Raw genomic sequence first — 13,638 nt, forward strand, 5'->3', positions numbered from 1 at the left:
GTCTTTTTCCCCTTCCTCTACCCCGGGGCAGATATGACTGTCCTTTTGTCCGCTTGCCTTTATGGGAACGAAAGGACTGATGCTGAAAAGACGGTGTCTTTTTCTGTTGAGAGGTGACTTGAGGTAAAAATGTGGATTTCCCAGCCGTTGCCGTGGTTACCAGGTCTGATAGACCGACCCCAAATAACTCCTCCCCTTTATACGGCAATACCTCCATGTGCCGTTTTGAATCCGCATCACCTGACCACTGTCGCGTCCATAACCCTCTTCTGGCAGAAATGGACAGCGCACTTACTCTTGATGCCAGAGTGCAAATATCTCTCTGTGCATCTCGCATATATAAAAATGCATCTTTTAATTGCTCAATAGTCAATAAAATACTGTCCCTATCCAGGGTATCAATATTCTCAGTCAGGGAGTCCGACCACGCCACCCCAGCACTGCACATCCAGGCTGAGGCGATTGCTGGTCGCAGTATAACACCAGTATGTGTGTATATACTTTTAAGGATATTTTCCAGCCTCCTATCTGCTGGCTCCTTAAGGGCGGCCGTTTCTGGAGACGGTAACGCCACTTGTTTTGATAAGCGTGTGAGCGCCTTATCTACCCTAGGGGGTGTTTCCCAACGAGCCCTAACCTCTGGTGGGAAGGGATATAGTGCCAATAATTTTTTAGAAATTAGCAGTTTTTTGTCGGGGGTAACCCACGCTTCATCACACACTTCATTCAATTCATCTGATTCAGGAAAAACTACGGGTAGTTTTTTCACACCCCACATAATACCCCTTTTCGTGGTACTTGCAGTATCAGAGATGTGCAAAACCTCCTTCATTGCCGTGATCATGTAACGTGTGGCCCTACTGGAAAATACGTTTGTTTCTTCACCGTCGACACTGGAGTCAGTGTCTGTGTCTGGGTCCGTGTCGACCCACTGAGGTAACGGGCGTTTTATAGCCCCTGACGGTGTTTGAGACGCCTGGACAGGCACTAACTGAGCTGCCGGCTGTCTCATGTCGTCAACAGTTTTCTGTAACGTGCCGACACTGTCACGTAATTCCTTAATTACGGCCATCCATTCAGGTGTCGACTCCCTAGGGGGTGACATCACCATTATAGGCAATTGCTCCGCCTCCACATCATTTTCCTCCTCATACATGTCGACACACACGTACCGACACCCAGCACACACACAGGGAATGCTCTGATAGAGGACAGGACCCCACTTAGCCCCTTGGGGAGACAGAGTGAGAGTTTGCCAGCACACACCAGAGCGCTATATATGTATAGGGACAACCTTACAATAAGTGTCTATCCCTTATAGCTGCTTATATCTGTTATTTTGCCAAATAAGTGCCCCCCTCTCTTTTTTACCCTGTTTCTGTAGTGCAGGATGCAGGGGAGATTCTGGGAGCCTTCCTACCAGCGGAGCTGTGTGGGAAAAATGGCGCTGTGTGCTGAGGAGATAGGCCCCGCCCCCTTCACGGCGGGCTCTTCTCCCGCTTTTTTCTGGAAAACTGGCAGGGGTTAAATACATCCATATAGCCCAGGAGCTATATGTGATGTATTTTTTGCCAAATAAGGTAAATTCATTGCTTCCCAGGGCGCCCCCCCCAGCGCCCTGCACCCTCAGTGACCGAAGTGTGAAGTGTGCTGAGAGCAATGGCGCACAGCTGCAGTGCTGAGCGCTACCTTATGAAGACAGGAAAGTCTTCTGCCGCCGATTTATGGACCTCTTCTTGCTTCAGCATCTGTAAGGGGGCCGGCGGCGCGGCTCCGGGACCCATCCATGGCTGGGCCTGTGATCGTCCCTCTGGAGCTAATGTCCAGTAGCCAAGAAGCCCAATCCACTCTGCACGCAGGTGAGTTCGCTTCTTCTCCCCTTAGTCCCACGCTGCAGTGAGCCTGTTGCCAGCAGGACTCACTGAAAATAAAAAAAAAACCTAAGTATACTTTTACTTCTAAGCAGCTCAGGAGAGCCACCTAGATTGCACCCTTCTCGGCCGGGCACAAAGATCTAACTGAGGCTTGGAGGAGGGTCATAGGGGGAGGAGCCAGTGCACACCACCTAGGTCCAAAAGCTTTTACTTTTTGTGCCCTGTCTCCTGCGGAGCCGCTATTCCCCATGGTCCTGACGGAGTCCCCAGCATCCATTTAGGACGTTAGAGAAAATAAGAATTTACTCACCGGTAATTCTATTTCTCGTAGTCCGTAGTGGATGCTGGGAGCCCGTCCCAAGTGCGGACTCTCTGCAATACATGTATATAGTTATTGCTTAACTAAAGGGTTATTGTATGAGCCATCTGTTGAGAGAGGCTCAGTTATTGTTCATACTGTTAACTGGGTATAGTTATCACGAGTTGTACGGTGTGATTGGTGTGGCTGGTATGAGTCTTACCCTGGATTCCAAATCCTTTCCTAGTAATGTCAGCTCTTCCAGGCACAGTTTCCCTAACTGAGGTCTGGAGGAGGGGCATAGAGGGAGGAGCCAGTGCACACCAGATATAGTACCTAATCTTTCTTTTAAGAGTGCCCAGTCTCCTGCGGAGCCCGTCTATACCCCATGGTCCTTACGGAGTACCCAGCATCCACTACGGACTACGAGAAATAGAATTACCGGTGAGTAAATTCTTATTATATATATATATATATATATATATATATATATATATATATAAACATTGTATATATAGTTAGATAAGGGGAGGGAGAAAGAGATTCTAGAGAAAGAGTAAACCTAGGTTACTATAATGCTCGGTATCATATTGACATTTGTCAAGTTCAGAAACAAGCAACTCTCCTCCCAATTTTCCCCTGACCATGACCCATAAAGGTTAATTTTCCAAAAACCTCCTAAGCCCAATGGCATGTCAGTAACACTCTAGGGTGTGCTGTCAGGTGTACAATAAATTCCACCTACTGATGATCCACAGAATACTTATGCCATAAAAACACACATAGCAATTTCATGACTGAAAAGCATGTGTAACTTTCACTAAATTATATGTTTAAATATTCTACTTAAATTGGTAAAAAGAGGTCAATAGCTTACAGCAAATTTCTCCTCCGTACAGTTAATAGAAGACTTGCCTTAAAACTATACCAAGCGCTATCAGAAAAGTTGTGTAGGGTGCCAGAGCTTGAATGGCCCTGCAGAACACTAATATTAGCGTTCTACTGTATTTTATACAGGCGGCGGCCATGACAATAAGCCATCACTACTGTCACTTGGCTTCTTGCTCATCCATACCAGCCATCCTGTTATCTATTTTTTGGGAGCACCTCTCCTACTCTCCAACAAGGGGGACATGTACTAAGCAGTGACAAGATTGGAGAAGTGAGCCAGTGGAGAAGCTGCCTATGGCAACCAATCAGCTGCTCTGTATATGTTTATAGTATGCAAATTATAAATGTTACGTCAGTGCTGATTGGTTGCCATGGGCAACTTCTCCACTGGCTCACTTCTCCACTTTTATCCCTGCTTAGTACATGTCCCCCTCAAGTCAGTAAGACAAGCTCTGCTACTGGTGAAGATAAGCTGATGAACAATTGTGTGGGACTGTTCAGCACTGTAGTGTGAGCCTATAATATAGTAGTGTGTGTCTATAATATAAACTTGAATGATGTCTTCTCCCCATTATGCGCAGTGGTAGCCAGAGCATGCATTATAGGTGCACCACACCCCTACTGCGATGGGATAAAGAAGGTGATGCTGCAGTCTAGCTGTCTACTGTATCATACACAGGGGAGAGAGAGGCCCATCCACTGATCCAAATTATATTTAACTGTGAGTAGAGATAGTAGTTCTCAACACAATTTCCTTTTCACTGGACTCAGTAATAACCAGTGTACTAGCAGGTCAGGCTGTGGTGTGAGTTCATGGGTGGGTGGACGTTTTAATGCTGGGGGAGCCCAAGGCTTCAGTAATGGGGGATAAGTAAATAATGACTAAATAATTAACTTATCTATACATTAGGTTGCTGACAGTGGCCGCCGATTCTTACACAAATTTTGCAGTCTGTGAGGTCTGGTTATCAAGCTAACAGCAGACCAGGCCAGGAGGCACATGACGTCATTGGTGGGTGGGCATTCCTTGCAAGGGGAAGCCATGTTAGTACAGACAGAGTGGTCATAATGACTTAGTTGCTAAGCAGCCAGTGATCCTGGCCAGAAGTTCTTACATACTTGTGTAAGAACAGAGGTTCTTGTACAATGGCGTAAAGAACCGGCGGCCACTCTCAGCATCCTAATGTGTCGGTAAGTTAGTTATTTTGGGGGGTATTCAATTAGCTGTGATGATTTCGCCATGAGCGTGTAATTATCCCCAGTACCCGGCACTTATGCCTCAGACACCCAAGGCATAATCCCCATTAACCACCCCTCAGAGCTGGCGCTAACACATGGGTCCGGATACTTATCCCAAATCCCCTCACGAAAAATGGTACATTCCCACCCCCCCAAAGAAAAAAATTTCTTTAGTTGAATAGCCTGGTAATGACCATTGGTCACAAATTGCTCTATCATCTAGTTTTTTTCTGGAGAAAAATTATCAGGACTAATTGAATACCAGCCAGTCATTATTTACTTATCCCCAATTACTAAAGCCTTATCCCTTCTGGGCTATCTCTCCAGCGCTATCCTCCCACTGCTTCTCCAGTGCCACCCCCCTGTATCTCTCAAGTGACATTACGCTCTTCTCTCCAGTGTAACCCCCTTGCATCTCTCCAGTGACATTATCCTCGTCTTTCAAGCGCCATCCTACCTGAATCTCTCCAGGGCCACCCCTTTGCATCTCTCCAGCAACATTACCCTCATCTCTCCAATGCTAAGAGGAGTGGCGCTTGCTGCCATGCAGTTGTAGTCTTGCCGCTTACCTCAGGTTGTATCCCCTCACTTTCAGGCCATTAAGAAAGATGGTCCATTTAGGCGGACCGGACATGAAATCTGAAAAGGAGAAAAAATGAGAACTGTCCCTTCCTAAGAGTGAGAACATGCCTACCAAACCGAGCTTATTTTCCCAGCCAGGAGCATCAAGCTTAGGTAAGGGTCATCTTTGGCACTCTTGGCCTCAGAGCCCGAATTTCACCTATTGGTGCTCTCGCACCAGGTGTAACTTCAACCTTGCACCAGAGTGCAAGGTCCACTGTCTGCCCAGAAGTAAAGATGACAGGTAGGGACAAACAGACACCAATAGGGACAGGGGCAGATTGGGACGCCGGACCACATCCCGTTTGGCTGGTCCTGACGTCCCCTCACTGCTGTCGCGATCGGAGCTCAGCTCCTATCAGGCAATGTTGGTAGACAGCTTGAAGCTCAATGGGACTCGGATGTCTCTCGCTGCGGCCCCGTCCCCCTTACCGCTGGCCGCACCCAGCCGCCCACCCCCTGCCTCTTGCTGTGGAAGTACGGCCCCATCCCCCTTAACTCTGGCCGCATCCAGCCATCCACCCTCTGCTTCTTGCTGCAGAAGTGCAGCCCTGTCCCCCTTAACACTGGCCGCATCCAGCCATCCACCCCATGCTTCTTGCTGCAGAGGTGCGGCCCCGTCTCCCTTACTGCAGGCTTTGTCCACCCCTGTGTCCAAACCCCTTTGGACCATGCAGGGAAGAGATGGATGAGCTGCTGGAGAAAAGGGACCTATTATTTACACACTGTCCTTCCTGTGTGAGCCTGCTATTCATTGACGTCGGCCGGGACCCGAGTGCTGCAAAGAGGAGGAAAAGGTGAGATCCTTGTTCCCTATGCTAACTTATTCTTGTTGAATGAGTCCCTTTCACTCCCATCCTAACCACTTCTTCCCACCACTACTACCATCCTGCCCCCCTGCTCCCCCTTCTGTTACTCCCAGCCTGCGCCCCTGCTCTCCACCACTACTACCCCAGTCTGCCCCCCCATTCTGCACTACTACTACTCCCATCCTGCCCCTCTGCTCCCCCTTCTATTACTCCCTGCCTGCACCCTGCTATCCACCACTACTATTTCCAGTCTGCCCCCCTGCTCTGCACTACTATAACTCCCATCCTGCCCCTAAATTGTAGCGGCATAACCCTGAAGTCGCAGACGCAACTCCGAATCAGACCCTGTAGGGAGGGATCCTGCCCCCAACAGACCCCACCCCTCAACAAACCCTGCCCCCATTAGGGCTGCTTCCATAAGTTTCCGGGGCTGCTTTTCCATCCCAATCCGCCCCTGGATAGGTACACACAAACACAGAATGTTCTCACCAGGTCAGTCTTGTATTGCATCTAGCAGACTTTCTTACAGGTACCTGTAGAAAGACACGAAACACAGAGTCGTGCAGGGTCTAACTTTAACTTGTGAGTAAACTCTACATTAACTATAACAATAGGGCCCTCAATCTAACAACGTCTGTGTGGTGTGACACAAACTAACTCTTCAAACTTTAGTATAATTGTACCCTGCACATACAAACACAACAGCACAATACAAAATTAACAGTGTTTATAGTGATCCCTGCCAATTTATCATCTGCAGAGACTCCTACTTATTAAGAGCTGGCCAGCTCTTTTTCTACACTAGGATATTTCACTATTGGTGAACAGTAATAAGGGTGGGGGCCTGACAGCCCTCCACACTAGAAGCTCCTGCTAGATGTGTGGAGCTGGACCGCTCCTCCACACCGGGGATACAACTAGAGGTGGGGAGCCACACAGCAGGCCCGACTCTGGAATCAGTTCTCTGTCTTCAGGAGATTTTATTTGCTCCCTCTCTGTCGCCCGACTCACCTCTCTTGCTAGGCAGTGTCTGATATATAATGCTGGGAGGGGGCGGGGCTATGACACAGCAAGCCCTGAGTGGCTCGCTGGTGCTGCTCCTGTTGGTCGCCAATCCGTGAGCTGTAATTGGCTTACGCTCAACACAGGATTCAAAATCCCCATGTCTTATTGGAGGAGTCTGAATCCTTGCGGATGTATGCTCCTCCACTCCAGAGTCCCGCCACTGCGTCACCACTCCCAAGATGGAGTCCCCCATTTCCTACACCAGTCCTCTGCAATGCCGCCCCCGACTGCCTGCCGCCTGTCAATCACTATGAGATTGCATCCTTCCAGGATGTGATTGCATATTGAAAGTCTGCGCATGCGTAATGTGGCCACAGCGCATGCACTTATGACTGATACACGCCCGTTTGCAATTTTCTCATGATTGCATCCACCTCTGAATAGTCCCCTATGAGCGGAACCATGCTAACTCCAGTGCAGAACATTTCCAGGCCACCATTACAGCCACAACCTTCCCTCAAACTTACAATAGAAGACACAAAAGTAAAGGGTGCAAAAATTGTTTATTTTTTTTCATAGTTTTCATGTGTGAATGTTTTAACTCTCCACACATTATTAACATGTGTGACAATGATTATGATAAAGTGCTTGCTATGCAACTTTTTTAATTTTTAAATGTTGTAAATTATAGAGTAAGCAATAAACCTCCTACTGGTTTCACTCCCTCATGACAATGAACAATTCTAAACAACTTAACAATAGAATAACGACACGGAGACATGTATTTTGGCAGAAAGTTGTTAGCTATTTATTATTAATCTAAATAACTAGAGAAAACCTGTAATAAAATGAAATTAATATGAATATTAATAAAAAGAGTATGGTGGCCAGAAAAAGAACGGCTGAAATCCAAACACAAAAAACCCCAAGCTAATTAAATCTAAACCACTCCAAATCACAAAACAAAGGTATCCACTCAACCTTCATCTTGACTACCCACCCTGAAGGGTGATGACGCTGCCCCCTGAAGGGTGGTCCAGCAGATATAACAGTCAACGAATGAGAGTGCACCTAAACAGCACCAAACCGACTAAAAACTGTGACTAACAACTCAAAAACGAGAACCTGCCGCTCTTTTCCACCAACAAATAGCTAACGAGAACATCAACCGCCAACAACCTTAAGCCAAAACACCCTAACCATAGTAAAACTAAAAAAGGGGCGGGAGGGTGGGAAGGCAAATTGAAAGAGACAAGGTACCACACAGAACCAGCCCAATACAACCACTGACACCACCTCTCACTTTCCCTGATTGGCTGTAGACAGTCATACCATCCTGATCCACCCCCAGCCCAGGAGGTTTAACTCTCTCCATTCCAACATTGTCATTCTGTTCTCCTAAACCTCCTACTGGCTGAGGGGTTTTACTCCCTCATGACAATGAACAATTCTAAACAACTTAACAATAGAATAACGACACGGAGACATGTATTTTAGCAGAAAGTTGTTAGCTATTTATTATTAATCTAAATAACTAGAGAAAACCTGTAATAAAATTAAATTAATATGAATATTAATAAAAAGAGTATGGTGGCCAGAAAAAAGAACGGCTGAAATCCAAACACAAAAAACCCCAAGCTAATTAAATCTAAACCACTCCAAATCACAAAACAAAGGTATCCACTCAACCTTCATCTTGACTACCCACCCTGAAGGGTGATTACGCTGCCCCTGAAGGGTGGTCCAACAGTCAACAAAGGAGAGTGCACCTAAACAGCACCAAACCGACTAAAAACTGTGACTAACAACTCAAAAACGAGAACCTGACGCTCTTTTCCGCCAAGAGTGAAAGGCTCTTCTTAAAGAGGCTTCGCACCGCCACCATACCCACAACCCAAATGATCCAAAACAGAAAACAGATCCTCCAGGAAAAACCCCAATCCTTCCTGCGACAAGTGCACACCATCGGCCTGAAAAAGGTAATCATAACGATACCTGATCCTATCATGGCGAACCACTGCACCACCGTGAGCCAAAACCCACTTCGCCACTGCCGAATTCACCTTTTTTCTGGCCTCATTAATAGGGCGACCATCCGGCACTCCACGCCAACACAATCTCGGAACTATGAAAGAAAAAAACAATGTACATTGAGGCCAGGCCACAGCAATACTAGCCAAATCCTTTATCATAGAACATCTCAAATCTAGTGAAGTCCTCTTACCCAAATCATTACCACTTAGGTGCACCAACAAAACTCCAGGGACACCATGCACCTGAGCCTGACCCAATAGCCTACTTTTAAGGACCTGCCACAACATTCCGCCTAGACAACGAATACCACGAGCCCGTGGAAAAAACTGTGCCCCCTTAGATGCCAAAAACCTAGCCGCCCAGCACACGTAGGAGTGACCAACTACCCACACTGTAAAACCATCCTCCTCCCAACCTAAAATGAAGGAAATGAAATAAAATTAAGTTAGTAAATTAGGCCGAAATGAATGCATACCTGCAATAAACCTGAAGGATCTGCCAAAAAGAAAAATTTATTTTTGAATACCACGGCCTGGCCGTGCAAACAAGCTTCAAGCCAATCGAAGCGAACATAAAGACACAATGGGAAAGGCATAAAATTAAATGAAAAAGAAAAAGGGGTAAAAACTTTAAAGTTCCAAAAGGAAATGGGGGAGGGGGTGGGGGTGGGGGGGGAACACAGAGAAAAACTCAGCTGGAGGTGAAACTTAAAAACCTGCCGAGGGACTTTCAATTGGAGTCCAATTAGCCGAATTAGAATAGAATAAACCGAATTCAGTCCGTCAGGTCAGGCAAAAAAGTGAAAAATAACTCCAGACCCCCACTGCCAGCAGCGGCGAGTAGCTAATCCCTGAGTAGGATGAACAGGGGATAACACACGAACATACTGGACATTAATGCACTTAACAATTGAGCAAATAAATCACAAACAGTTGCAAAACCAAATCACCTATAACACCGGGCGAATATAACGTTTGTAGCTGGAAGACTTCCAAAGGCCCAGCGATTGGATCTCCCTGACAGAAAAACCGTCCGACGTAGCAGCTCCGATCCAAATGCGTACCGAAAGCTACGGGTGAAAGGCCCATGCCGGACAGACAGTGACTCAACATCTACCGAAACTGGTATCTCGTCAAAGGCAACCCGTCATAATGCAGCAACCAGGACCCCTTCAAGGAGGGCCGAACTGACGCATAGCGGGCCACCAGAAACACCGGGCAAATGCGATCATCCAAAGACGAGACCAAGGTAACCCATCGACCTCTACCTAATTGATTCGTCTTAGAGCGACGCAGTCTACACAGCAAGGACCTCTCACCCACAACCACATCCTCCCGAAGCATGGTCAAATCTTTCCACTTCGACGGCGCCACCAACTCTGAAATGCGAAAAGCCCCATGATACGCCATGGAAAAAGCTAATTCGAATAACAAAGCCTCAAAAATTGAAGAAGCAACTTCGGCAACCGCTCCAATAACCGCTGGCAGAAGGGCCGCATCAATCGGGCGTCTCCTATCAGGCGCATCGGCGCCAACCGCGCCCAACCTTTCAGAGCCTTCGCAAGGACGAAGCTCTTGGTAACGTCAGGGAGACCCTTGAGCTTAGCGAAAAATGACCGCTCTAGACCTACCAGTGACGAAGAGTTGCCAAATAAAAGACAGCATCAGCCGATGCCCACTCTTACCGTCATGCCCACGCCCACGAGCAAACTCTTCCCATTCACTCCAAGCTTGACTGTAAGCCTTGAGCGTACTCGGTGCTAATGACCGCATCGCTAATCCCTCCAGGCCGGACCGATCACCTGCCAAACATAATCGGGACAGCGTATCCCAAGAGCATCAGCCTCAGATGCCAAAACTCGAAATCTCTCCCACTGCCCCCGTGACAAGGCGTCGTCAATTCCATTATCTTCCCCGGGAACATGCAGCGAGCGAAACCAAACATTCCAACGCAAACAAGCCAACACAAGCTGCGCAAGTACCCTCTACACCACAACCGACTTCACCCTCTGATTGTTAACCGCATGCACCATGCCCAGATTATCGCATCTGAACAAAATGCTGCGATCAGCCAGACGCTCTCCCCACACCTCCAAAGCCACCATAATTGGGAAAAGCTCAAGCAGCAACAGATCCTTAGTGAGACCCTTACTAAACCATTCCTCAGGCCAAGAAGCCACAAACCAAGACCCGTCGAGGTAGCACCCAAACGCAGAGGAACCTGCCGCGTCGGTAAAAAGCTGTACATCAGCATTGCGAACAACCGGGGTCAGCCATATCCGCACCCCATTGAAATCCTCCAAGAAAGCGGCCCAAACAGCCAAATCTCTTTTAATCTCGGAAGACAATCGAGTGAAATGATACGGCCTGGAACACCCCGCCGTTGCCCTTTCCAACTTTCGGCAAAAAACCCTGCCCATCGGGATGACCCGACAAGCAAAGTTCAAAAGGCCCAACAAAGATTGAGCCTGCCGAAGCGTGACTTTTCGCAATGACAAGAACTGCCCGATAACTTCACGCAGCTTGGCCACCTTTGCCTGAGGAAGGCGACACGAACCTGCCCCCGTATCAATTTCGATACCCAAAAATGATAAGCAAGAAACGGGACCTTCAGTCTTATCCGCAGCCACTGGCACTCTGAAATGATAAAAAAGCGCTTTGATGCTAAATAACAGCTCACTGCAATGATCGGACTCCGCAGGCCCTACACACAAGAAGTCATCAAGGTAGTGCGCCACCCCGTGACCCCCCGTGGTAGACTCCATGCACCAATGCAAAAAGGTGCTGAACTTTTCAAAATATGAGCAAGAGACGGAACATCCCATTGGCAAACACTTGTCAATGAAATATTCTGACCCGATACGAAAACCCATAAAACGGAATGAATCCGGATGTAAGGGAAGCAACCTAAAGGCCGACTCCACATCAATCTTAGCCATCAGGGCACCCGAACCATAAGCCCGCACAATACCAAGAGCCTCATCGAACAACTGGTAAACCACCGAACATTGCTCAGGAGGTATCCCATCATTGACGGATGACACCGATGGGTAAGACAGATGCTGAATGAGCCTAAAGGAACCCGGAGTCTTCTTAGGTACCACCCCCACTGGAGAAATAACCAGATCCTCCAGGGGGGACAGCGCAAACGGACCCGCCATTCTGCCCAGACGAACCTCTTTTTCAACTTTCTCACGTAAAACTAACGGAAAAGCGAGAGGTGACTGAAGATTCCTCAAGGCCCGTACTCGCACTTCGCCCGCAACCGGCAAGCGGAAACCAAACTGAAAACCTTTGAACAAAAACTCTGCGACCTCCTGATCTGGATACCATCTTAGCCACTTGGCCATAGTATCCAACCTGACTGGCGTCGGAGCCCTACTGAGCACCCCCGCCGCCGGCGGGTTTTCCTGCCCCTGCCTTTCCTGACCTTGGTGCCTGTCGATTCCCTCGAAAACAGTTCGAGGCCGGATGGAATCCACTGCAACGCAAGCATAAGTGTCGAAAACAACACTTGCGGCCTAACGAGCATGTCGAATTATTGTACGCAAAGCATTCCCCTCTCGCTTGTGACTGGCCAAGCCCTCGACCTGCAGCCCCCGACATCCTACCAGCCACAGCCTCCGAACCGGCCCCCTGTGCCGCAGGGCCAGCCTGCTGAACATCATCCCCCGTACCCAGGGGCTCCTTCGAATCTTGCGTAGCCCGAGTGACGTCCAGCCACACTTCAACGTCCTTACACCCGAAATCGATTATCCGCAAACAGTCCTGTTTGCGCCGAAACTTTTCATAATATATATGCCATTCCGCTCTCTTGGACGTTCGCTGCATGTCGTGAATAAGGTGTATGTACCGAATGATATTCATATGCTCATCCGGTCTATCCTCTAAATAACAGGCGGCAAACACGCAAAAACCAGCCAGCCAGTTATCATATGACCAAAATGCGTCGGCCCCAATGCCTCCCTTAGCTCTAGCCGCCTTAAACTCCTTCTTTGCATCCTCCGTCAGCACAAAAATATCTACATACTCACCCTTACTGATCTTCCTACGGCAGCTATCACGCAGACCCCTTAACACTGCCATATAATCGCAGTGGACTACTCCTGGCAGGTTGCGCCGCTTCTTAGCCCTGCGCTCGCTCTCACTCAGCCGCTTGCGCCTCTTCCGACGTTCGTGCTGTACGGCCGCTCTTTTCGCAGTACTTAACCGCGCGCTTTTTCTCTCTCGTCGCGCTACTAGCCTCTGACGCGCTCGAAGACAAGGAAGAAGAAGCTGAAGTACTGTCAGAAACAGTATAGCAGGAGGAGGCCGAGGATAAATCCTCCCCCTCGCCGACAGAAGGAATCGACACCTCACCTGACGCCTCAGACTGCGCCGACTCATCCGCCTCTGCTGCGAAAACGTCAAAGTCCTCGTCATCTTCACCATCCACGTCACCGTGTCCATCTGAAAAAGAAGACACTACACGGGCCGAAGCCGAGGCCCCAGAAGCAAGTGACCTGGTAGGATCAATGGCATCCCACATCCCACGCCGGCGCGAAACCACCGCTTGCTGACCGCCCCACTGCGCCGCGGCCTCCCCCAAATCCCGGCAGGCACGCACAATCCGCCCCACCGTCGAACCCGACGGAACGGCAGAAGCCCCACCGCCGCGCCACGCGGCGGAACTCCCGGCATCATCAGGGGACACAGCCGCCACCAGCGGAGCTAAAGCAGCCGCCACTGATGACAGTGCAGATGCTAAGTCAACAGCGCCACCCTGCTCCTGTCCGACCAAGCCCTACTCTCAGCATACTGCTCACCCTGTCTCCCACCCTGCTGCCTGAGGGGCGACGCAGAGGACCCCCCATCAACAGCATTATAGA

Source organism: Pseudophryne corroboree, chromosome 3 (genome assembly GCF_028390025.1).
Source record: "Pseudophryne corroboree isolate aPseCor3 chromosome 3, aPseCor3.hap2, whole genome shotgun sequence".
NCBI classification, from domain to species: domain Eukaryota; kingdom Metazoa; phylum Chordata; class Amphibia; order Anura; family Myobatrachidae; genus Pseudophryne; species Pseudophryne corroboree.